We start from the raw sequence: 24270 nt of genomic DNA on the forward strand, positions 1-24270 counted from the left end.
AACACGAACAATTAAAACAATGCTATGTGTGTTACTGTGTACACAAAGTATAAAACACAATCAATTAGAACAATGCTATATAACTGTCAGAATATTTGATCCATAAAAATAGCGTGACCATACTAGTAATCCTATTTCAAAGTAGTGTAAGAAAAAGGATGACAGTACAATTAGTAACACACACTGGTAGAAAGTTACTGGTAGTGATAATTCAGCATACCTGAGGAGGACATGAAGAGAGTATGATAAGGCACCTGGACACCGAGCACCTCGACGCGCGTTTCGCAACCTTCGTCAGGAGGTGTGATTGCTACTCTGACAGTTCCAGTTTAAATACAGTGTAAAAAAAAACCCCAATGACCAATGGTGCATCGCGCACCGCACACGCCCACCAACGTCCCACCGTCAGCGTCATGACGAGCACCACTGAATGCAAAGCATCAGTGATGTCCGTCATTATCCTGACTACTTCCGGTCTGAGAGTGGTGAGTGTCGCAGCGCGCAAGCGCACCATAATCAAACATCATAATTATACAAATGCATCATTAATAGGGCGATATCAACCATATATCTCCAGAAAATTTATAAGACAAACATTGATATGGACATTTTTAGGTAGTTAAATATGTACCAATGCATCCCGTACAGTGCAATCATCAGTGTGCACAACTGGTTACATAGTGCATATAGCGAGATTGCAGATGATATTATTAGAACTGGATTTAAAAGCATATAGTGTCAGTATACGACATACAGATGATAATCAATGTGTGAATATATTGATTTACTTGTGCCAAAGAAAATATATGCATATAAAGCATGTATCTACATGTATCAATAAAAATATATATATATGGGATAATAATAAATAAATAGACAATACACCTTAACCATAATAAAATAAATAAATAATTAAGTGAAAGAATACAAAAAATAGAAAAATAGAAAAAATATGGTGAACAAAAAGTCATATGTATATATATACACAAAAAGTGTAATAATAAACAATTGTATAAACAACATATTAGTGTTACGAAAATCGGCTATATATGATATAGCCAATTTAAGTTAATGACAAGTGTATAAAATATGTTTATATATAAAGTATAATTTAGTTTAATAACTATAAAAATATATAAATGTGCAATAATTTCATGGTGGGACAAAGAATGCCGCAGTAAGAGCCATGGATGTCCCGCACAGGGCGGACACCCGGGATATCCACCAAACGGGGGCCCTCCGCTCAGGAACATATACCTGGACCAACCCCACGCCAGACAGCCAAGCCATCGCCGAAACAATCATATCCAAACCAAGAAAAAATATTTATACATATAAAAACTATACAAAAAACTATACATATAAAATATATATATATATATATATATATATATATATATATATAGTGTAATATTCTGTATTCTTGTGTTAAGTGAAAAATGTGCACCAAACGATACATACAGTGAAGGAAATAAGTATTTGATCCCTTGCTGATTTTGTAAGTTTGCCCACTGTCAAAGACATGAACAGTCTAGAATTTTTAGGCTAGGTTAATTTTACCAGTGAGAGACAGGTTATATAAAAAAAATACCAGAAAATCACATTGTCAAAATTATATATATTTATTTGCATTGTGCACAGAGAAATAAGTATTTGATCCCTTTGGCAAACAAGACTTAATACTTGGTGGCAAAACCCTTGTTGGCAAGCACAGCAGTCAGACGTTTTTAGTAGTTGATGATGAGGTTTGCACACATGTTAGATGGAATTTTGGCCCACTCCTCTTTGCAGATCATCTGTAAATCATTAAGATTTCGAGGCTGTCGCTTGGCAACTCGGATCTTCAGCTCCCTTCATAAGTTTTCGATGGGATTAAGGTCTGGAGACTGGCTAGGCCACTCCATGACCTTAATGTGCTTCTTTTTGAGCCACTCCTTTGTTGCCTTGGCTGTATGTTTCGGGTCATTGTCGTGCTGGAAGACCCAGCCACGAGCCATTTTTAATGTCCTGGTGGAGGGAAGGAGGTTGTCACTCAGGATTTGACGGTACATGGCTCCAACCATTCTCCCATTGATGCGGTGAAGTAGTCCTGTGCCCTTAGCAGAGAAACACCCCCAAAACATAATGTTTCCACCTCCATGCTTGACAGTGGGGACGGTGTTCTTTGGGTCATAGGCAGCATTTCTCTTTCTCCAAACACGGAGAGTAGAGTTAATGCCAAAGAGCTCAATTTTAGTCTCATCTGACCACAGCACCTTCTCCCAATCACTCTCAGAATCATTCAGATGTTCATTTGCAAACTTCAGACGGGCCTGTACATGTGGCACTGCAGGATTTTAATGCATTACGGCGTAATGTGTTACCAATGGTTTTCTTGGTGACTGTGGTCCCAGCTGCCTTGAGATCATTAACAAGATCCCCCCGTGTAGTTTTCGGCTGAGCTCTCACCTTCCTCAGGATCAAGGATACCCCACGAGGTGAGATTTTGCATGGAGCCCCAGATCGATGTCGATTGACAGTCATTTTGTATGTCTTCCATTTTCTTACTATTGCACCAACAGTTGTCTCCTTCTCACCCAGCGTCTTACTTATGGTTTTGTAGCCCATTCCAGCCTTGTGCAGGTCTATGATCTTGTCCCTGACATCCCTAGAAAGCTCTTTGGTCTTGCCCATGTTGTAGAGGTTAGAGTCAGACTGATTAATTGAGTCTGTGGACAGGAGTCTTTTATACAGGTGACCATTTAAGACAGCTGTCTTTAATGCAGGCACCAAGTTGATTTGGAGCGTGTAACTGGTCTGGAGGAGGCTGAACTCTTAATGGTTGGTAGGGGATCAAATACTTATTTCTCTGTGCACAATGCAAATAAATATATATAATTTTGACAATGTGATTTTCTTTTTTTTTTATATATATAATATATCTCTCACTGGTAAAATTAACCTAGCCTAAAAATTCTAGACTGTTCATGTCTTTGACAGTGGGCAAACTTACAAAATCAGCAAGGGATCAAATATTTATTTCCTTCACTGTACATTCAAACATATAAGTACAATATATGGTTGTGCATAGTCCAAGCACATACCATACACATATACCACTGTGAAATTAGTTCAAATGTATTTTCACAAATTACATAGTCAATATACATCAAAAATAATAAAATAACACACACAAAAAATTATTATTATTTTATATTGTGTGTAATAAATACCCACACATATATACACATATTTTAGGCACAGAATACAAATTGATATTACAAAAATATGTAAACACAATGCATATACATTCATAAATATAAAAGTATCAATATGAATAATGACATTACACACACAATATACAAATACATTATGAACAGATACAGCATAATATCATTAAGGTGAATACATATAATAGCCAATTGCCAATCCAGTATAAGACTTTATGCACTAGATGTTACAAATAACAAAACGGGTATCAGCTCTGTAAAAAAACAGGTACTGGATTGGCAATTGGCTATTATATGTATTCACCTTAATGATATTATGCTGTATCTGTTCATAATGTATTTGTATATTGTGTGTGTAATGTCATTATTCATATTGATACTTTTATATTTATGAATGTATATGCATTGTGTTTACATATTTTTGTAATATCAATTTGTATTCTGTGCCTAAAATATGTGTATATATGTGTGGGTATTTATTACACACAATATAAAATAATAATAATTTTTTGTGTGTGTTATTTTATTATTTTTTATGTATATTGACTATGTAATTTGTGAAAATACATTTGAACTAATTTCACAGTGGTATATGTGTATGGTATGTGCTTGGACTATGCACAACCATATATTGTAATTATATGTTTGTATGTATCGTTTGGTGCACATTTTTCACTTAACACAAGAATACAGAATATTACACTATATATATATATATATATATATATATATATATATATTTTATATGTATAGTTTTTTGTATAGTTTTTATATGTATTAATATTTTTTCTTGGTTTGGATATGATTGTTTCGGCGATGGCTTGGCTGTCTGGCGTGGGGTTGGTCCCGGTATATGCTCCTGAGCGGAGGGCCCCCGCTTGGTGGATATCCCGGGTGTCCGCCCTGTGCGGGACATCCATGGCTCTTACTGCGGCATTCTTGTCCCACCATGAAATTATTGCACATTTATATATTTTTATAGTTATTAAACTAAATTATACTTTATATATAAACATATTTTATACACTTGTCATTAACTTAAATTGGCTATATCATATATAGCCTATTTTCGTAACACTAATATGTTGTTTATACAATTGTTTATTATTACACTTTTTGACTTTTATGACTTTTTGTTCACTATATTTTTTCTATTTTTTGTATTCTTTCACTTAATTATTTATTTATTTATTTATTTTATTATGGTTAAGGTGTATTGTCTATTTATTTATTATTATCCTATATATATATTTTTATTGATACATGTAGATACATGCTTTATATGCATATATTTTCTTTGGCACAAGTAAATCAATATATTCACACATTGATTATCATCTGTATGTCGTATACTGACACTATATGGTTTTAAATCCAGTTCTAATAATATCATCTGCAATCTCGCTATATGCACTACGTAACCAGTTGTGCACACTGATGATTGCACTGTACGGGATGCATTGGTACATATTTAACTACCTAAAAATGTCCATATCAATGTTTGTCTTATACATTTTCTGGAGATATATGGTTGATATCGCCCTATTAACCCCTTAAGGACGCAATCTGACATATTTCACTTTATGTGGTAATAACGTCGGAATGCTTAAACCTACCCAAGCGATTCTGAGATTGTTTTCTCGTGACACATTGGGCTTCATGTTTGTGGTAAAATTTGGTCAATATATTCAGTGTTTATTGGTGAAAAATTGCAAAATTTAGAGAAAATTTTGAAAAAATAGAATTTTTCAGAATTTAAATGCATCTGCTTGTAAAACAGACAGTTATACCACCCAAAATAGTTACTAGTTCACATTTCCCATATGTCTACTTTGGATTGGCATCGTTTTTTGAACATTCTTTTATTTTTCTTGGACGTTACAAGGCTTAGAACATAAACAGCAATTTCTCATATTTTTAAGAAAATTTCAAAAGCCTTTTTTTTAAGGTACCTCTTGAGTTCTGAAGTGGCTTTGAGGGGCCTATGTATTAGAAACCCTGATAAAACACCCCATTTTAAAAACTAGACCCCTCAAAGTATTCAAAACAGCATTTAGAAAGTTTTTTAACCCTTCAAGCATTTCACAGGAATTAAAGCAAAGTGGAGGTGAAATTTGAAAATTTCATTTTTCTTGCTGAATTTCAATTTTATTCATTTTTTTTTCTGTAACAAAGAAGGTTTTACCAGAGAAACACTACTAAATATGTATTGTCCAGATTCTTCCGTTTTTAGAAATGTCCCACATGTGGCTCTACTGCGCTCGTAGAATAAAACACAAGCCTTAGAAACAAAGAAGCACCTAGTGCATTTTGAGTCCTCTTTTTATTAGAATATATTTTAGGCAGCATACCAGGTTTGAAGAGGTGTTGAGGTGCCAAAACAGTAGGAATCCCCGAATAGTGACCCCATTTTGGAAACTACACCCCTCAAGGAATTCATTTATGGTTGTTGTTACCATTTTGACCGCACAGTTTTTTCACAGCACGTATTTGAATTGGGCTGTGAAATGAAAAAAATTTCATTTTTTCCAATAAAATGTCATTTGTGATCAAAATTTCTTATTTCACAGGGAACAAGATACCCCATTTTGTTGCCCAATTTGTCCTTAGTGTGGCAATACCCCATTTGTGGTGATAAACTGCCGTTTGGGCTCATGGGAGGGCTCAGAAGGGAAGGAGCGCTATGTGTTTGTTGGAGTCCAGATTTTGCTGGATTGGTTTTCGGGTGCCATGTCGCATTTGCAGAGCCTTAGATGTATCAAAGCAATGGACACCCACCAGAAGTGACCCCATTTTGGAAACTACACCCCTCAAGGAATTAATTTATGGTTGTTGTTAGCATTTTGACCGCACAGTTTTTTCACAGCACCTATTTCAATTGGGCTGTGACATTAAAAAAAATGACATTTTTTCCAATAAGATGTAATTTTTTTATCAAAAATTCTTATTTTCACAGGGAACAAAATACTTCATTTTGTTGCCCAATTTGTCCTTAGTGTGGCAATACCCCATTTGTGGTGATAAACTGCCGTTTGGGCTCATGGGAGGGCTCAGAAGGGAAGGAGCGCTATGTGTTTGTTGGAGTCCAGATTTTGCTGGATTGGTTTTCGGGTGCCATGTCGCATTTGCAGAGCCTTAGATGTATCAAAGCAATGGACACCCACCAGAAGTGACCCCATTTTGGAAACTACACCCCTCAAGGAATTAATTTATGGTTGTTGTTAGCATTTTGACCGCACAGTTTTTTCACAGCACCTATTTCAATTGGGCTGTGACATTAAAAAAAATGACATTTTTTCCAATAAGATGTAATTTTTTTATCAAAAATTCTTATTTTCACAGGGAACAAAATACTTCATTTTGTTGCCCAATTTGTCCTTAGTGTGGCAATACCCCATTTGTGGTGATAAACTGCCGTTTGGGCTCATGGGAGGCCTCAGAAGGGAAGGAGCGCTGTGTGTTCTTTGGAGTGCAGATTTTGCTGGTTTGGTTTTCGGGTGCCATGTCACATTTGCAGAGCCCCAGAGGTATCAAAGCAATGGAAACCCACCAGAAGTGACCCCATTTTGGAAACTACACCCCTCAAGGAATTCATTTATGGGTAACGTGACCATTTAGACCCCATAGTTTCTTCACAGAACTTATTTGAATTGGGCTGGGAATGAAAAAAAAAATATATTTTTTCCAATAATATGTCATTTTAGCTCAAAAATTCTTTCACAAGAAATAAAATACTCCATTTTGTTGCCCAATTTGTCCTGAGTGTGGCAATACCCCATTTGTGGTGATAAACTGCTGTTTGGGACCATGGGAGGGCTCAAAAGCAAAGGAGCGCTATTTGTTCTTTGGAGTCCAGATTTTGCTGGATTGGTTTTCGGGTGCCATGTCACATTTGCAGAGCCCCAGATGTATCAAAGCAATAGAAACCAACCACAAATGACCCCATTTTGGAAACTACACCCCTTAAGGAATTCATTTATGGGTGTTGTGACCATTGTGACCCCATAGTTTTTTCACAGAACTTATTTGAATTGGGCTGGGAATGAAAACAATTTTTTTTTTTCAAATAATATGTAGTTTTGGCTGAATTTTTTTTATTTTCACAAGAAACAAAATACCCCATTCTGCTGCGCAATTTGTTCTGAGTGCCGCAATACCCCATTTGTGGTGATAAACTGCCGTTTGGGCCCATGGGAGGGCTCAGAAGGAAAGGACCACCATTTGGCCTACTGGGGATTTTCTAGTGCGAAGTCATGTATGCAGAAGCACCTGAGGTACCAGTACAGTTGAAACCCGCAAGAAGTGACCCCGTTTTAAAAACTACACCCTTAAGGTATTCATCTAGAGGTGTAGTGAGCATTTTGACCGGAGACCTACACCCCATAAACTGTAATGTGGGTTCTCCCGGGTATGGCAATACCCTACATGTGGCTGTTATCAGCTGCCTGGGCACACAGCAGAGCTCAGAGGGGAAAGACGAGGGGGGATAAGCTGTGCGGAGTGCATCAGGGTAAGTAAAATTGGGGTAAATTATAAACCAAGGGATGTATGATAAATTCACAGAAATTTAGAGCAAAGTAGAGGTGAAGTTTACATTTTTTTTTTGTCCGAAAATCCTCTTTATACCATTTTTTTTAGAACACAAAAGGATTTATCAGAGGAACGCAACGTAATACGTATTGCCCAGATTCTGCAGTTTAGAGAAATATCCCACATGTGGCCCTCGGGCGGTAATGGACTGAAGCACTGGTCTCCGAAGCAAAGGAGCACCTAGTGGATTTTGAGGCCTCTTTTTTATTAGGCACCATGTCCGGTTTGAAGAGGTCTTGTGGTTCCAAAACATTGGAAACCCCCCAAAAGTGACCCCAATTTGGAAACTAGACCCCTTGAGGAATCCATTGTAGTTTTCTTGGGGTGCATGCGGCTTTTTGATCAGTTTTTATTCTATATTTAGGTGGCGTGGTGACTAAAAAACAGCAATTCTACTATTGTTTTTTTATTCTATTTTTTTAACAGCGTGCACCGTGCGCTATAAATGACATATTAACTTTATTCTGCGGGGCGATACGATTACGGCGATACCAGATGTTTATAGTTTTTTTTAATGTCTTATGGCGTTTGCACAATAAAATACGTTTTGTAAAAAATCATTCACTTTTTGTGTTACCTTATTCTAAGAGCCAGAACTTTTTTATTTTTCAATCAATAAATCGTGCGAGGACTTATTTTTTGCGTAACGAACTGTAGTTTCCATCAGTACCATTTTTCTGTACATGCGACTTTTTGATCTCTTTTTATTCCATTTTTTGGGAGGTGAAGTGACCAAACAATTGTGATTGTGGTACGGTTTATTATTATTTTCTTTTACGGCGTTCACCGTGCGGGATAAATAACGAAATCATTTTGTAGTTCAGGCCGTTACGGACGCGGCGATACCAATTATGTATAGTTTATTTGTTTGTTTATCTATTCTTATTAATAATAAATTACTGATAAGGTAAAAAGGGGGATTTTTACTTTTAATACTTTTAAAACTTTTATTTTCTTATTTTTACACATCTTTTTTTAACTTTTTTTTAACTTTATTACTTTGTCCCACTAGGGGACTTGAGGGCAGGAGGCCCTGATCGCTATTCTAATACACTGCACTACATACGTAGTGCAGTGTATTAGAACTGTCAGCTACTCACTGACTACAAGCATAGTGGGTCCTGACGTTGTCAGGACCCACTAGGCTTCCGTCTATGGCATAGCCGGATGCCATTGTTTGGTGTCTGGTTGCCATAGTCACCATCGCCGGCCGCTATCGTGTAGCAGGCCGGCGATGGCAGCTTAACCCCTAAAAAGCCGCGATCTCTATAGAACGCGGCTTTTAAGGGGTTAATCAGCGGGGACACAGCGATCGGTCCCCGCTGTAGGAGCTGTGACAGCTGTTGAACAAGACAGCAGCTGTCACAGCTCATGTATGTGTCGGGAGGACGGCCGAAACGGCCGTTACTCCCGAGACGTACTATTAGGTCATGGAGCGCGAACGCTATAGTTACCATGACCTAATAGTACGTCCAGCAGCGGGAAGGGGTTAATGATGCATTTGTATAATTATGATGTTTGATTATGGTGCGCTTGCGCGCTGCGACACTCACCACTCTCAGACCGGAAGTAGTCAGGATAATGACGGACGTCGCTGATGCTTTGCATTCAGTGGTGCTCGTCATGACGCTGACGGTGGGACGTTGGTGGGCGTGTGCGGTGCGCGATGCACCATTGATCATTGTTTGTTTTTTTTACACTGTATTTAAACTGGAACTGTCAGAGTAGCAATCACACCTCCTGGAGATATATGGTTGATATCGCCCTATTAACCCCTTAAGGACGCAATCTGACATATTTCACTTTATGTGGTAATAACGTCTGAATTCTTAAACCTATCCAAGCGATTCTGAGATTGTTTTCTCGTGACACATTGGGTTTTATGTTAGTGGTAAAATTTTGACGATATATTCAGTGTTTATTGGTGAAAAATTGATAAATTTAGAGAAAATTTATAAAAAATAGAATTTTTCAGAATTTAAATGCATCTGCTTGTAAAACAGACGGTTATACCACCCAAAATAGTTACTAGTTCACATTTCCCATATGTCTACTTTAGATTGGCATTGTTTTTTGAACATTCATTTATTTTTCTTGGACGTTACAAGGCTTAGAACATAAACAGCAATTTCTCATATTTTTAAGAAAATTCCAAAAGCCTTTTTTTAAGGTACCTGTTCAGTTCCGAAGTGGCTTTGAGGGGCCTATGTATTAGAAACCCCCATAAAACACCCCATTTTGAAAACTAGACCCCTCAAAGTATTCAAAACAGCATTTAGAAAGTTTATTTAACCCTTCAGGCATTTTACAGAAATTAAAGCAAAGTAGAGGTGAAATTTGCAAATTTCATTTTTCTTGCTGAATTTCAATTGTATTCAATTTTTTTCTGTAACACAGAAGGTTTTACCAGAGAAATACTACTAAATATGTATTGTCCAGATTCTGCAGTTTTTAGAAATGTCCCACATGTATCTATAGTGTGCTCGTGGACTAAAACACAAGCCCCAGAAGCAAAGAAGGACCTAGTACATTTTGAGGCCTCTTTTTTATTAGAATATATTTTAGGCAGCATGCCAGGTTTGAAGAGGTGTTGAGGTGCCAAAACAGTAGGAATCCCACAAAAGTAACCCCATTTCGGAAACTACACCCCTCAAGGAATTAATTTATGGTTGTTGTTACCATTTTGACCGCACAGTTTTTACACAGCACGTATTTGAATTGGGCTGTGAAATTAAAAAAATGTCATTTTTTCCAATAAGATGTCATTTTTTTATCAAAATTTCTTATTTTCACAGGGAATAAAATACCCCATTTTGTTGCCCAATTTCTCCTGAGTGCAACAATACCCCATTTGTGGCGATAAACTGCCGTTTGAGCCCATGGGAGGCCTCAGAAGGGAAGGAGCGCTGTGTGTTCTTTGGAGTGCAGATTTTGCTGGATTGGTTTTCGGGTGCCATGTCGCATTTGCAGAGCCCCAGAGGTATCAAAGCGATGGAAACCCACCAGAAGTGACCCCATTTTGGAAACCACACCCCTCAAGGAATTCATTTATTTGTGTTGTGACCATTTTGACGACATAGTTTTTTCACATAACTTATTTGAATTGGGCTGGGAATTCAAACAAAAATAATTTTTTCCAATAATATGTCGTTTTGGCTGAAAATGTCTTATTTTCACAAGAAATAAAATGCCCCATTTTTTTGCCCAATTTGTCCTGAGTGCGGCAATGCCCAATTTGTGGTGAAAACTGATGTTTGGGCCCATGGGAGGGCTCAGAAGGAAAGGATCACCATTTGGCCTACTGGGGATTTTCTGGTGCGAAGTCATGTATGCAGAAGCCCCTGAGGTACCAGTACAGTTAAAACCCCCAAGAAATGACCCCGTTTTAAAAACTACACCCCTTAAGGCATTCATCTAGAGGTGTAGTGAGCATTTTTACCGGAGACATACACCCCATAAACTGTAATGTGTATTCTCACGGGTATGGCAATACCCTCAATGTGGTCGTTATCAGCTGCCTGGGCACGCAGCAGGGCTCAGAGAGGAAAGATGAGGGGGATAAGCTGTGCGGAGTGCATCAGGGTAAGTAAAACTGGGGTAGATTAAAAATCAAGGGATGTATGATACATTTTGAAGCACTCTTTCATACGGAGCCTTAGTTTTTCGGGACACGTGTCACATTGATATATTGTGTCCTCCCTTATCCCCCTCTTATAGCAGACTTTGTACCTCTTTTGACTTTTTCCTTTCTTGCCAGTTTGGGGAACTTCTCCTGGAAAGTGTTGCCCTGGTACGATGCATGTGGCCCCGCTTCCAGAAGTACTGGGTGCCCCCCCTTCTTGGTCCCTAAAAATTAGTTTCTTGATAACCATCTCTTGAAATTCCAGGAAAGTTCCCGTCTGGCCTGTACATCTATTTAGCACGTACGCATTGTAGAATGCCATCTTTATGATGTGCACGGCCAGCTTCTTATACCACACCGCATGGCGCTGTAGGGCTTCAGGACTTGATCTGACAAGTCCACCCCTCGCATGTACCTATTGTAGTCCAGGATGCAGTCTGGTTTGGTGGTCTCTGTACTGGTACCTCATACAGGTACCTGGGTACTGGTGTGACATCTCTCTTGTCTTGTACGTGACACACAATATGTTGCTGCTGGATTGTGCCCTGCTCTCACCCCTTCTGAGTGTTTGCCCAAGCAGAGTCTTAGGGAGGCCTCTCAGATTTCTTCTAGCAGTGCCGCATGCCGCAGGACTTCTGGAAGCGAGGCACTTGAAGAGTGGGACGCTGGTATAAAAATTATCCAGGTAGCATTGGTAACCCTGGTCCAGCAGTGGGTGCACCAAATCCGACACAATTTTTGCATTAACTCCCAGTAAGGGGGGAATTCTGGGGGCTGAGCACTGGTGCCCTTCCCTTCATATATCCTAAATTTGTAGGTATACCCTGATGCACTCTCGCACAGCTTATACGTCTTCACACCATACCTTGCCCTCCTACCCGGCAGGTACTGGCGGAATTGAAGCCTCCCTTTAAAATGTACCAAGGACTCATCAATAGAAATACACTTCTCGGTGGTGTATGCTTGGGAAAACCGGGCACTGAAACGGTCTAATAGGGGTCTCCGTTTATACAAACGGTCAAAACTGGGGTCGTCTTGGAGTAGGCAATGCTCATTAGGAGAAGCAAAGTATTGCCTCATTTTTATTTTTTTTTTTTAAGTTCCAGTTCAGTTCTGAAGTAGCTTTGAGGGGCCTATATATTGGACACCCCCATCAAACACCCTATTTTAGAAACTAGACCCCTCCAAGTATTCACAACAGCATTTAGAAAGTTTATGAACCCTTTAGGTGTTTCACAGGAATTTAGAGCAAAGTAGAGGTGAAATTTACATATTTATTTTTGTCAGAAAATCCTTTTTATACCATGTCTTTCTATAACACAAAAGGTTTTAACAGAGAAACGCAACTTAATACTTAATGCCCAGATTCTGCAGTTTTGAGAAATATCCCACACGTGGCCCTAGTGTGGTAATGGACTGAACACCGGCCTCCGAAGCAAAGGAGCTGTTAGAAAAGTTTTATTTTAAATTTATTCTTACTTCATGTAATAGATATTAAATGTGCATGCAGGTTTCTCAGAAAATACTTTAGTTGACAAAGAGTTAAATGACAGTCTCTCTTTAAGTGTGTGAGGCGGTTGGACTTCTTAATAAAGATTGCAATCTCCAGAGGAAGTCCAACGTGGCCTAATCTCATTCTGAAGTGTAACATTTCATGTGACAGGAAAGCCACAAACGGTTTTTCAGTTGGTTTGTACTGCAAAATGCATTGATATGTGTATATAAACCTGTGCTTATGGAATTACGGCAGACAACTGCTGATTTTGACTTGTCTCCTCATCGATGAGAATAAAACTCTTATTGGGATGAAAACTTGAATCATTATTGATAAGTATGGAAAATTCTTCTAACATTTTGGTCCTTCGAACCGGAAACCAATATTTCCAGACCCTCGTCCACCCGTGGACTGTACACCGTGCACGTGGTGAGTCATCAAAATACTCACTTAATTCAAAGACCTCCGGTTAAATTACCATTAAAAAGAGGCCAGTCAGACGGAGGGACGAGGTGTGGAATGACGGTTTTTAAAAGAACATAGTAAGGAGAATTGAGGATTCGAGTTTTCATCTGAATAATGGTAATATAATTTTGTATATATGTGTTTTTATTATTTTTCATATTTAGATGTTATAAGGTTATGTGATAAAAAAAAAAAAAAGAAAACGTAAAAAAAGTTGGAACTTAGGTACTAAGACTGGGTCTTAGTTATATTAAGCACAGGTCTTAATATAAAAACCTGAGAATAACTGTTCTCGAGGTTAGTAGTCCATAGCCTATGTGAGAAGGCTACAGGTAATAAATGACTCCGTGCAGCACGTAAAAGATAAAGTACTTGGGGATTTGGAGGATCTCCTATAGATTATAGAGTATTATGATTATTTCTTAGAGTATTATGATTATTTCTTATAGAGTATTAGGATTGTTTGTTTTATAAAGTTTAAGATTGTGACTAAAAGTATTGAATGATTGAGATAAACTAAATCCAAAGTTAAAGAAAGATAAAGACTTTCAAACTGTGGTGTAAAGACACATCCAGGACATCTGCTGCGGGTCTGACCAGCCTCTTATTGTCTCTGGACGCCCCTGACACCAGAAGTTTTAAGGTAATCAAGTATTTCTTTGGTGCATTTGAAAGAAATGGTTGTTATAGATGAAACATATATGAGACTCCTTGACTGTGAAGAATGAATGTATGAGGGTTAAATAAATAAAACCCTGTGTGTATAAGGGAGTCCAATTAGGAATGGTCCTTTGTAAAATTGTTACAAGGACAAATCAGTAAGAAAAATACTGTAAAACACCCAGGAACATGAAGTATATGACTGATCAGCATAATACTTGTAAATATTGTTGTGTTTTGTGTGTGTACTGTGACTTTGGTGAAAATACCTTGTGGTCAAGATATATGAGGTCTGCAGAAATATAGAATATGATAGTAGGTTTTGTTATTCATATCAAATTTCTCTGTTTGTTAATCGTTAATCATGTGTCTTGTCTAAATGTGGTAAAAGTGAGAGTTGAGACAGTCTTTCACATTTCCTCGTCGTGGTCACCTTGGTTGAGCGACATTACTGTCTTGGGACTGTGTTTTGGTAAGCAGCTCTAGGCGTGTAGAGTGCAGCGAGTCCTAGTCCAGGGAGAATAACGTTTTGGTGCAGCGAACACTGTTATTCAATATTCCCAACTGACCATCAAAATTCTACAAGACTCTTTGAATGAGATCAAATTAGAGTCAGATCATAGAACCAAGAACAAATAGAATAAAGGGATAAATTAATATTAGTAAGTCAAATTGTCACGTAGCAAAAAGTGGATTAACATCTATTGAAAATATTAGAAAAGGACAAAGGCACACCAGATTGTTTTAAATCTCTTGTCCTGAGTGTATGTTTGGATTAATGTGGCTATTTCTACTGAAAGTTGGAGAATAGTCAAAATAATTGATAAAGGATACGAAGTTAATCAAATCTTTCCATATTAAGTGTTTAAATTAAATATACTTAAGACCTTTAGTCTAGAAAAATAACTATTGCCATATTATTAACGGACCTAGAAGGAGGCAAACTGTATATATCCCTAAAAGACGCCATTTAGGTGTCCATTAAATAGAGAGGAACATATACTGAAATTGCTAAATTTCCTTTCAAAAGGACACTGCTTATAACATGTGCAACGTATCAGGAACAGTTTCAGGATGTGGTTGTTTGTGTTAAAAAGTATTAAATATTCCTTTAGAAGGGGATGTTAAGTATATGCACAAATTTGATGTGGTGAATGTAAAATGATGATGATAAGGGTGTGGCAAATTTGGATTTAAAAGGACTTTGAGGGTAATTGAATGTTATAATTTAGTGAAGGAAAAAGAGAAGTGTGGTTTTGATTGTGTAAGACCATGGTTGGAAGAATCTCACAAAGGGGAACAAGGTAGAAGGTTGACAGAATGTTAAAATGATAAGGAATGTTAAAGAAGGTTGTTTATATAGTTCAAGATGAAAAACTTTCATAGAACAAAATGCTGGCTGGTTGAAAGACCATGAAATGATCGGAAAAGCAGAACTATAGAAGAGTGTGTTAATATATGTTGATATGTATAGCATGTGCATAAAATAATAGCATTCAATAATAGTGACTGTAGTAGTGATAAAGAGTAATACAGATAGGTACATTGCAATGAGTAAGGTGGATGAGAACGAGAAGTATGATGTAGAAATGTATACAGCATGTGTCCCCATATATACAGGGTGTGTGTTCGTGTATACAGGGTGTGTGTTGCAGACTAGTCTGAGGAGGAAATGAAATTGTGTACTGTTTGATGTGAGATGTTTTTCTCAATCCAGATTAAGAACTGAATTAATTGAATTTCAAATTATTATTATATGTAAAATTAGTGTGTAAAAAGTCCTAGAACATTGAACTAAAGTACAAGATTGTGTAAATAGACTGACTTTTTAAGAAATTAAAGTTAGCTGTATAAAATCAGGTTTTAAAGTTATAAATACCGCTTCCTTAAATCTACAAACTTGCAAATGACAATGTCTTGTTTGATATGGAACATGAGTCTGATTGTCACAGTTTAATGTAACTTGACGCCCAAGGGTTACCAGGTGTCACTGATGGACCTCTGACTAATTATGATGTTCAGTATTTTGTAGACGGATCCAGATACTGGAATGAGTAGACAGGACATTTCACCACTGGGTATGCAGTAGTCCAGGAAGGTAAGACAGTGCTTAAAAAGTCACTGCCCTCCTGCAGCTCTGCCCAGGAGGCAGAACTCATGGCACTCGCAGAAGTATGTAAGTTGGGCACAGGTAAAAGGGTGAACGTCTATATAGACTCGAGGTACACCTTTGGAGTCTCACACGATTATGACACAATATGGCGAGTAAGATGCTTTCTGACTGCAGCAGGCAAACCAATACAACACTGGTTTGCACCTGGATTTCAGAACGCAGCTTCTCAACATGTAGAGGGCGGCCTGACATGCGTCAGACACAACCCCGGTAAAATGATAAAAACACCCAGTAAGCGCACGCCTTGCCTTGATTACCTCTTCCAGCGACTGCAGGTGGACTACATACAGCTACCCGAGGTTGGTGTATATGAATATGTCCTTGTATGTACTGACGTGTTTTCAAATTGACCTGAGACATGGCCAGTAACCAAAAAACATAGCTAAAAACACTGCTAGGAAAATACTCAGTGAAGTAGTATGCCGATATGGGGTCCTGAAGTAATTGAGTGTGACAGAGGAACCCACTTCATAGGAGAAGTATTAGGGCATATACTTACTAGCCTCGGCATCACACAGGCATTCCATACACCATATTACCCAAGAAGGTAAACATCTAGATGAAGGAAGAAAGTCAGCGATACTCCAAGAACCGAAACCTCTGACAAAAAGACAAATGATGTCCTTTTTGGGTATGACCAACTACTGCAGGAGTTGGATAGCCAATTATGCTGCTATTACAGGACCATTGATGTCTTTGATTTATGAAGAGGCATTTTATTTTCAGATAAAACCGGTTCTTGTAGGCTCTTCAGTGGTTGGACTACCTGATTATTAAAAAAAAAAAAAGAAAAAACCTTTATTCAAACTTTAGATTGTAAAAATTGATATATGACTTCGGGGCTAACACAGGAGTATGGGGAAAGGATAGACCTCTAGCTTACTACTCATCAAAACTCGACCCAATAGCTAGAGCCTTACCTCCCCGTGTTCAATCAGTTGTAGCTGCCGCAGAAGCTATAAGAGCTTCACATTAGTGTTATTTATGATAGAAAAATGTACCACTTTAAATTTTTCGACCTTGATGTCTAATGCGGAGGATGGTGAACCACTTGATTGCCGATCCTCCATAGCAGAAAGAGTGTTACCAAGATCAGATCTTAAAAATACTCCACTACTAGATAGTGATCTCATACTGTTTGTAGATGGATCTTGTAAGAACAAATACATCCTACCCAGCAACTTATTTAGATATGCAGCTATATTGAGCCATGGGACAAGCCATGTCTCAACAGGGGGGATGGTAGAGATCATATATAAAGTGTTCACGGCATATGGCTTTACTAACTACTCTAAAAAAAATAATTTTTAGTTTAACTTGTTTAACATGCGCCAAACATAATCTACAGGGGAATGTAAGACCAAAGAGAGGACAGTTCCCAAATCCACAATATCCATTCTAACACATTTGTATGGATTTCATTGAAGTTGTTTTTGCTTCCTAAGATATTTGGAATATGTATAAGGGTGTTAATTTGAATCTCAGAGTACGCAAGAAGAAATTTGGTTTGAGACACTTGTCAGATAAAACGTAAAGTATATGTGAATATTTCTGTGAGTAGAAGATGTTACAGATAATCAGCTCAGATCAAGGTACAAATCCTGCTGAAAAGAGTAACAACAAGTATGACATAAAATGTACCCAGTAACTACATATTATCTATGTGCCCTGTCCAGAAGGACAGAGAAGTTTCTCTCATATAAAGGTGTTTGTTTCATTTGATGTACAGGACTTGTCAATGAACTGATGAGACCCAAACCTGAGGGGTGATAGTATGAGCTTGGTGATAGTATTATTTTCTTAGTTGAGACCCTATTGTTTATATTGTCTGAGGTTTATAATTATAATGTGTGTAAACATGCCACGGTATTGTGAATAACAACTTGAGGTGTTTTATGTGGAGGTATGAGGTGAAGGTCACTGGTTGTTGTCACTCTTATGTAAGAAGTACATGGCAGCAATGACAGCCCGGAGGTTATGTGACCTGGGTGTCTTTAGGTTTGAGGAAGATGCAGCCCATAACCTGTTATATCTGTAGGGGTAAAAGTCCCATTAGGACAGTAAGTGACAGTGCAACAATTATGACCAATATGTACCGTGGAGGAGAAGTTTGGATTATTGCCAATGTTAGTAGGTTTAGCAGTAAAGAATGCTCATAATGTTGAGAAAGTGGCCGACAGATTGAACACTGCTCCCTTGGCATTTGCCAAGTAGTTGGCCCAGCCTGTTGCCACTGTATAGACCTTTTTTGGCATTATGCAGGACAAGTATGACCGTAGAGCAAGCTAAGAAAATAAAGTCCGTAAGGGGGATAAGCCCTATTTTAAGTACCTGGCTTGGGTACAAAATGTCCTAAAATAAACAAAAGGTGGAAAAAATGAAAGTGATTAAAATAATGTTTAGATTAATTTATTTTGTGCAGCAGCCATCTTGTCTGGAGACCCCGTCTTGTTCTTATCTAGTGAATAAGAAAGATATTGTTCCTTTAAGACAAGTATATTAATGCTGATTTCGCATGTTATTAAAATAGTTATATCCATTCTCTAGGATGGATGAAGAGTTTGATTTTACACTTGCTGAATTTATGGCAAAAATGCTAACCAACAAGGAAGTTTCTATCTCTACTTGTATTCCAGGTGTACCTATACCTGAACCTGTGAAGTCAGGAAATTGGATATTATTTTCATTAAAAAAGATCATATCAGGTTCTGCTTACCACACCTACGGCCATAAAGATAGCCAAACGTAGCTCTTGGATAGACTTATCACAATGTAATGTACTTAGGGAATTGCCACTATCCTCCTAGGCTATAAAAGACTGATTACAAAGGGTGGTCATTTGTTAGAAGTGACTGGTCTCAAACTTCAGCGAAGAAAACATCCAGAGCCTGGGAGGAGACAGGGCAAAATGTTATATGTTATTCTAGGTATCCTATGGGGGTCCAAGGTGTGTCAACCAAAGGTATGGGATCCCTGGGAAACAGGGTCAGGGTATGATTTCCTAAAGACTTAGCTTAAAGAGTTAAATATTTTAATTTCACTGAAGGTAAGACTGCAATGTATGAAATAGATTTCAGCGCTGTGTTATAGATCAATGCAAGGATAGAAACATAGCTCACAAACTAGAGCATATTCAGATAAATACATTTGTACTATCTCTGTAAATACCCTAATAAAAAGGATATAGTAATTGACGTTTCAGGTACTGGCCTATAGGGCATTTCTTGCAACTGAAAGTTTTTTAGTTCCAAAGATAGACCTACCCTCTAAAGTTTATCTGGCCAACTTCACTTATGAAGATAAATTGACATTAGAAACAGGTTGCAGTGATAAGCATGAATGGTTAGCCTGGATGAGATACACTGCAATCCAAAATAATAGAACTAACTGTATCGCTTGCGCAAAAGCTAGGCCTCATCTGGGCACTATACCTTTTAGGCTACCAGATAAGGAGAACCCGCAATGTCTGCAATGCATGTTATCTTTATATAATGCATCATATAATCCAGGTGATCAAATATGTAAGACATTCTCTTTATTGTACCCACCTGTGGGGAGAGATGAAATCCCTCCCTTAGTAGTGGCTTACCCAGGCAACTACACCTGCTTTCTGAGGAATGGGCAAGGTAAGAAAGTAGGGAACCTCACTGAACAATTTTGTGACCGATAATGGTAATTACTCCTCTAATTGGTTTACCAACCAGACAAGGGCAAGGACTGATCTCTGGCGGCTATGTGGAGGCTACTGGCCAAGTGGCAGGGAGGCTGTACTCTGGTTCAGCTTCTGATGCCATTCCACTTGTTTTTAGCACCTGAGTTTCAGAGAAGGAGAAAACGCCCTGGAGACTATCTGAATCGCTATAAGCGGTCTATCCATGAAAGTTCCTTTGACCATAGAATATACATAGAAAATAGGAGTACCCCGAAGGGGGCCATATGAGTTTAAGGCTCAAAATCAGATTGCATCATGCTGGTGGTCTACAATAAATAAGAATGTCGACTGGATTAATTATATTTATTACAATCAACAGAGATTTGTTAATTATACCAGAGATGCAATAAAGGGCATTGCAGATCAGTTGGGACCTATATCTTTAATGACATGGCAAAATAGAATAACCCTGGATATGTTACTTGCAGAGAAAGGGGGTGTCTGCAAAATGTTTGTATCTTCTGTTGTACTTTTATTCCCAATAATTCAGCTCCTGATGGCAGTATTACCAAGGCAATGGAAGGACTCAATTCACTGTCCGAAGAGCTTGCAGGAAAACTCCAGAATAAATGACATCTTCACCTCATGGATTGAGGGATAGTTTGGAAAATGGACTGGCCTGGTAACATCTGTACTCATGACCATTGTCGTTGTTGCCAGTATATTGACTGTTTGTAGATGCGACACTCTGCATAAGAGGATTGATCCAAAGATTAATTGAGACCTCAGTGACAAAGACAATGTGCCAAGAGATTCAAAAGAAGAGAACCTGTCCTGGATAATCTTACAGAACATGTCTACATAAATTTATAAGAGGAGGGAATGTTAGAAAAGTTTTATTTTAAATTTATTCTTACTTCATGTAATAGATATTAAATGTGCATGCAGGTTTCTCAGAAAATACTTTAGTTGACAAAGAGTTAATTGACAGTCTCTCTTTAAGTGTGTGAGGCGGTTGGACTTCTTAATAAAGATTGCAATCTCCAGAGGAAGTCCAACGTGGCCTAATCTCATTCTGAAGTGTAACATTTCATGTGACAGGAAAGCCACAAACGGTTTTTCAGTTGGTTTGTACTGCAAAATGCATTGATATGTGTATATAAACCTGTGCTTATGGAATTACGGCAGACAACTGCTGATTTTGACTTGTCTCCTCATCGATGAGAATAAAACTCTTATTGGGATGAAAACTTGAATCATTATTGATAAGTATGGAAAATTCTTCTAACAGGAGCACCTAGAGGATTTTGAGGCCTCTTTTTTTATTAGGCACCATGTCCGGTTTGAAGAGGTCTTGTGGTGCCAAAACAGTGGAAACCCCCCAAAAGTGACCCCATTTTGGAAACCAGACCCCTAGAGGAATTCATTCTAGTTTTCTTGGGGTGCATGCGGCTTTTTGATCAGTTTTTATTCTATTTTTAGGTGGCGTGGTGACTAAAAAGCAGCAATTCTACTAAATGACATATTCACTTTATTCTGTGGGGTGATACGATTATGGCGATACCAGATGTTTATAATTTTTTTATGTCTTATGGCGTTTGCACAATAAAATACGTTTTGTAAAAAATCATTCACTTTTTGTGTTACCATATTCTAAGAGCCAGAATTTTTTTATTTTTCCATCAATAAAGCCATGCGAGGACTTATTTTTTGCGTAACGAACTGTAGTTTCAATCATTACCATTTTTAGGTACACGCGACTTTTTGATCTCTTTTTATTCCATTTTTTGGGAGGTGAAGTGACCAAACAATTGTGATTGTGGTGCGGTTTATTATTATTTTCTTTTACAGCGTTCACCGTGCGGGTTCAATAATGAAATAATTTTGTAGTTCAGGCCGTTACGGACGCGGCGATACCAATTATGTATAGTTTATTTGTTTATTTATCTATTTTTATTAATAATAAAGGACTGATAAGGGAAAAAGGGGGATTTTTACTTTTATTACTTTTAAAACTTTTATTTTCACACATTTTTTTTTACTTTTTTACTTTATTACTTTGTCCCACTAGGGGACTTGAGGGCAGGAGGCCCTGATCGCTATTCTAATACAGTGCACTACATGCGTAGTGCAGTGTATTAGAGCTGTGAGCTACTCACTGACAGCAAGCATAGTGGGTCCTGACTTTGTCAGGACCCACTAGGCTTCCGTCGATGGCATAGCCGGACGCCATTGTTTGGTGTCTGGTTGCCATAGTCACCATCGCCGGCCGCTATCGTGTAGCATGCCGGCGATGGCAGCTTAACCCCTAAAAAGCCGCGATCTCTGTTGAACGCGGCTTTTAAGGGGTTAATCAGCGGAGACACAGCGATCGGTCCCCGCTGTAGGAGCTGCGGCAGCTGCTGTACGAGACAGCAGCTATCACAGCTCCTGTATGTGCCGGGAGGATGGCCGAAACGGCCGTTACTCCAGAGACGTACTATTAGGTCATGGAGCGCGAACTATACAGCTACCATGACCTAATAGTACGTCCAGGATCGGGAAGGGGTTAAATTTATGTGGTAATAACTTCAGAATGCTTTTAACCTATCCTAGCAATTCTGAGATTGTTTTCTCGTGACACATTGGACTTTATGTTATTGGCAAAATTAGCTCGATACATTCAGTATTTAATTGTGAAAAACACCAAAATTTAGCGAAAAATTTTAAAAATTTGCATTTTTCTAAATGTAAATGTATCTGCTTGTAAGACAGGCAGTTATACCACACAAAATTACTGCTAATTAACATCCCCCATATGTCTATTTTAGATTGGCATAGCTTTTTGAACATTCTTTTATTTTTCTAGGACGTTACAAACTTAGGGTATGTTCACACACACTAATTACGGACGTAAATCGGGCGTATTAACCCCCGAATTACGTCCGAAATTACGGCTTGAATGCGTTGACAAACATCTGCCCATTGAAAGCAATGGGCTGACGTTTGTCTGTTCACACGAGACGTATATTTACGCGCCGCTGTCAAAAGACGGCGCGTAAATAGACGCCCGCATCAAAGAAGTGACCTGTCACTTCTTGGGGCGTAATTGGAGCCGTTATTCATTGACTCCAATGAAAAGCAGCGCCAATTACGTCCGTAATGGACGCGGCGTTCAAGCACCTGCACATGTCGTTACGGCTGAAATGACGGGGCTGTTTTCTCCTGAAAACAGCCCCGTAATTTCGGCCGTTACGGACGCTGCCGTGTGAACATACCCTTAAAATTTCAAAAGGCTATTTCTGCAGGGGCCATTTCAGTTGTTAAGTGGCTTTGAGGGCCTTATATATTAGAAGCCCCCAATAAGTCCCCCCATTTTAAAACTTTACCCTCAAAGTATTCAAAACAGCATTTAAAAAGTTTCTTAACGCTTTAGACGTTTCACAGGAATTAAAGCAAAGTAGAGGTGAAATTTACAAATTTCATTTTTTTTTGCAGAAATTCATTTTTAATCCATTTTTTTTTTGTAACACAACGTTTTACCAAAGAAATGCAACTCAATATTTATTGCCCAGGTTCTGCAGATTTAGGAAATATCCGACATGTGGCCCTAGTGTGGTAATGTACTGAAGCACAGGCCTCAGAAGCAAAAGACCACCTAGAGGATTTTGGGGCCTTCTTTTTATTAGAATATATTTTAGGCACCATGTCAGGTTTGAAGGGCTCTTGCGGTGCCAAAACAGTGGAAATCCCCCAAAAGTGATCCCATTCGGGAAACTAAACAGCTCAAGGAAAAAATCTAGGGCTATAGTGAGCATTTTGACCACACAGGTTTTTTGCAGAAATTATTGGAATTAGGCTGTGAAAATTAAAATCTAAATTTTTTTCAAAGAAAATGTAGGTTTAGCTAATTTTTTCTCATTTCCACAAAGACTAAAGGGGAAAAAGCACCGCAAAATTTGTAAAGCATTTTCTTCCTGGTAAAACAATACCCCACATGTGGTCATAAACGGCAGTTGGAACACACAGCAGAGAAGAGTGCTATTTGGCTTTTGGCGATCACAATTAGCAGGAATGGTTTGCGGAGGCCATGTCGCATTTGCAAAGCCCCTGAGGGCACAAAACAATGAAAACGCCCAAAAAGTGACTCCATTTAGGAAACTACACCTCTTGAGGACTTCATCTAGGGGTGTAGTGAGAATTTTGACCCCACAGGTATTGCATCGAATTTATTAGAATTGGGCACTGAAAATAAAAACAAACCCTTTTCTTCAATAAGACGTAGCTTTAGCTCAAAATTTTTAATTTTCTCAACAAATAAAGGAAAAAAAGAACACCAACATTTGTAAAGCAATTTTTCCATAGTTTGGCAATACCACATATGTGGTCATAAACTGCTGTTTGGTCACATGGCAGGGCTCAGAA

Source organism: Rhinoderma darwinii, chromosome 1 (assembly GCF_050947455.1).
Source record: "Rhinoderma darwinii isolate aRhiDar2 chromosome 1, aRhiDar2.hap1, whole genome shotgun sequence".
In the NCBI taxonomy this organism is placed as follows: Eukaryota; Metazoa; Chordata; class Amphibia; order Anura; family Rhinodermatidae; genus Rhinoderma; species Rhinoderma darwinii.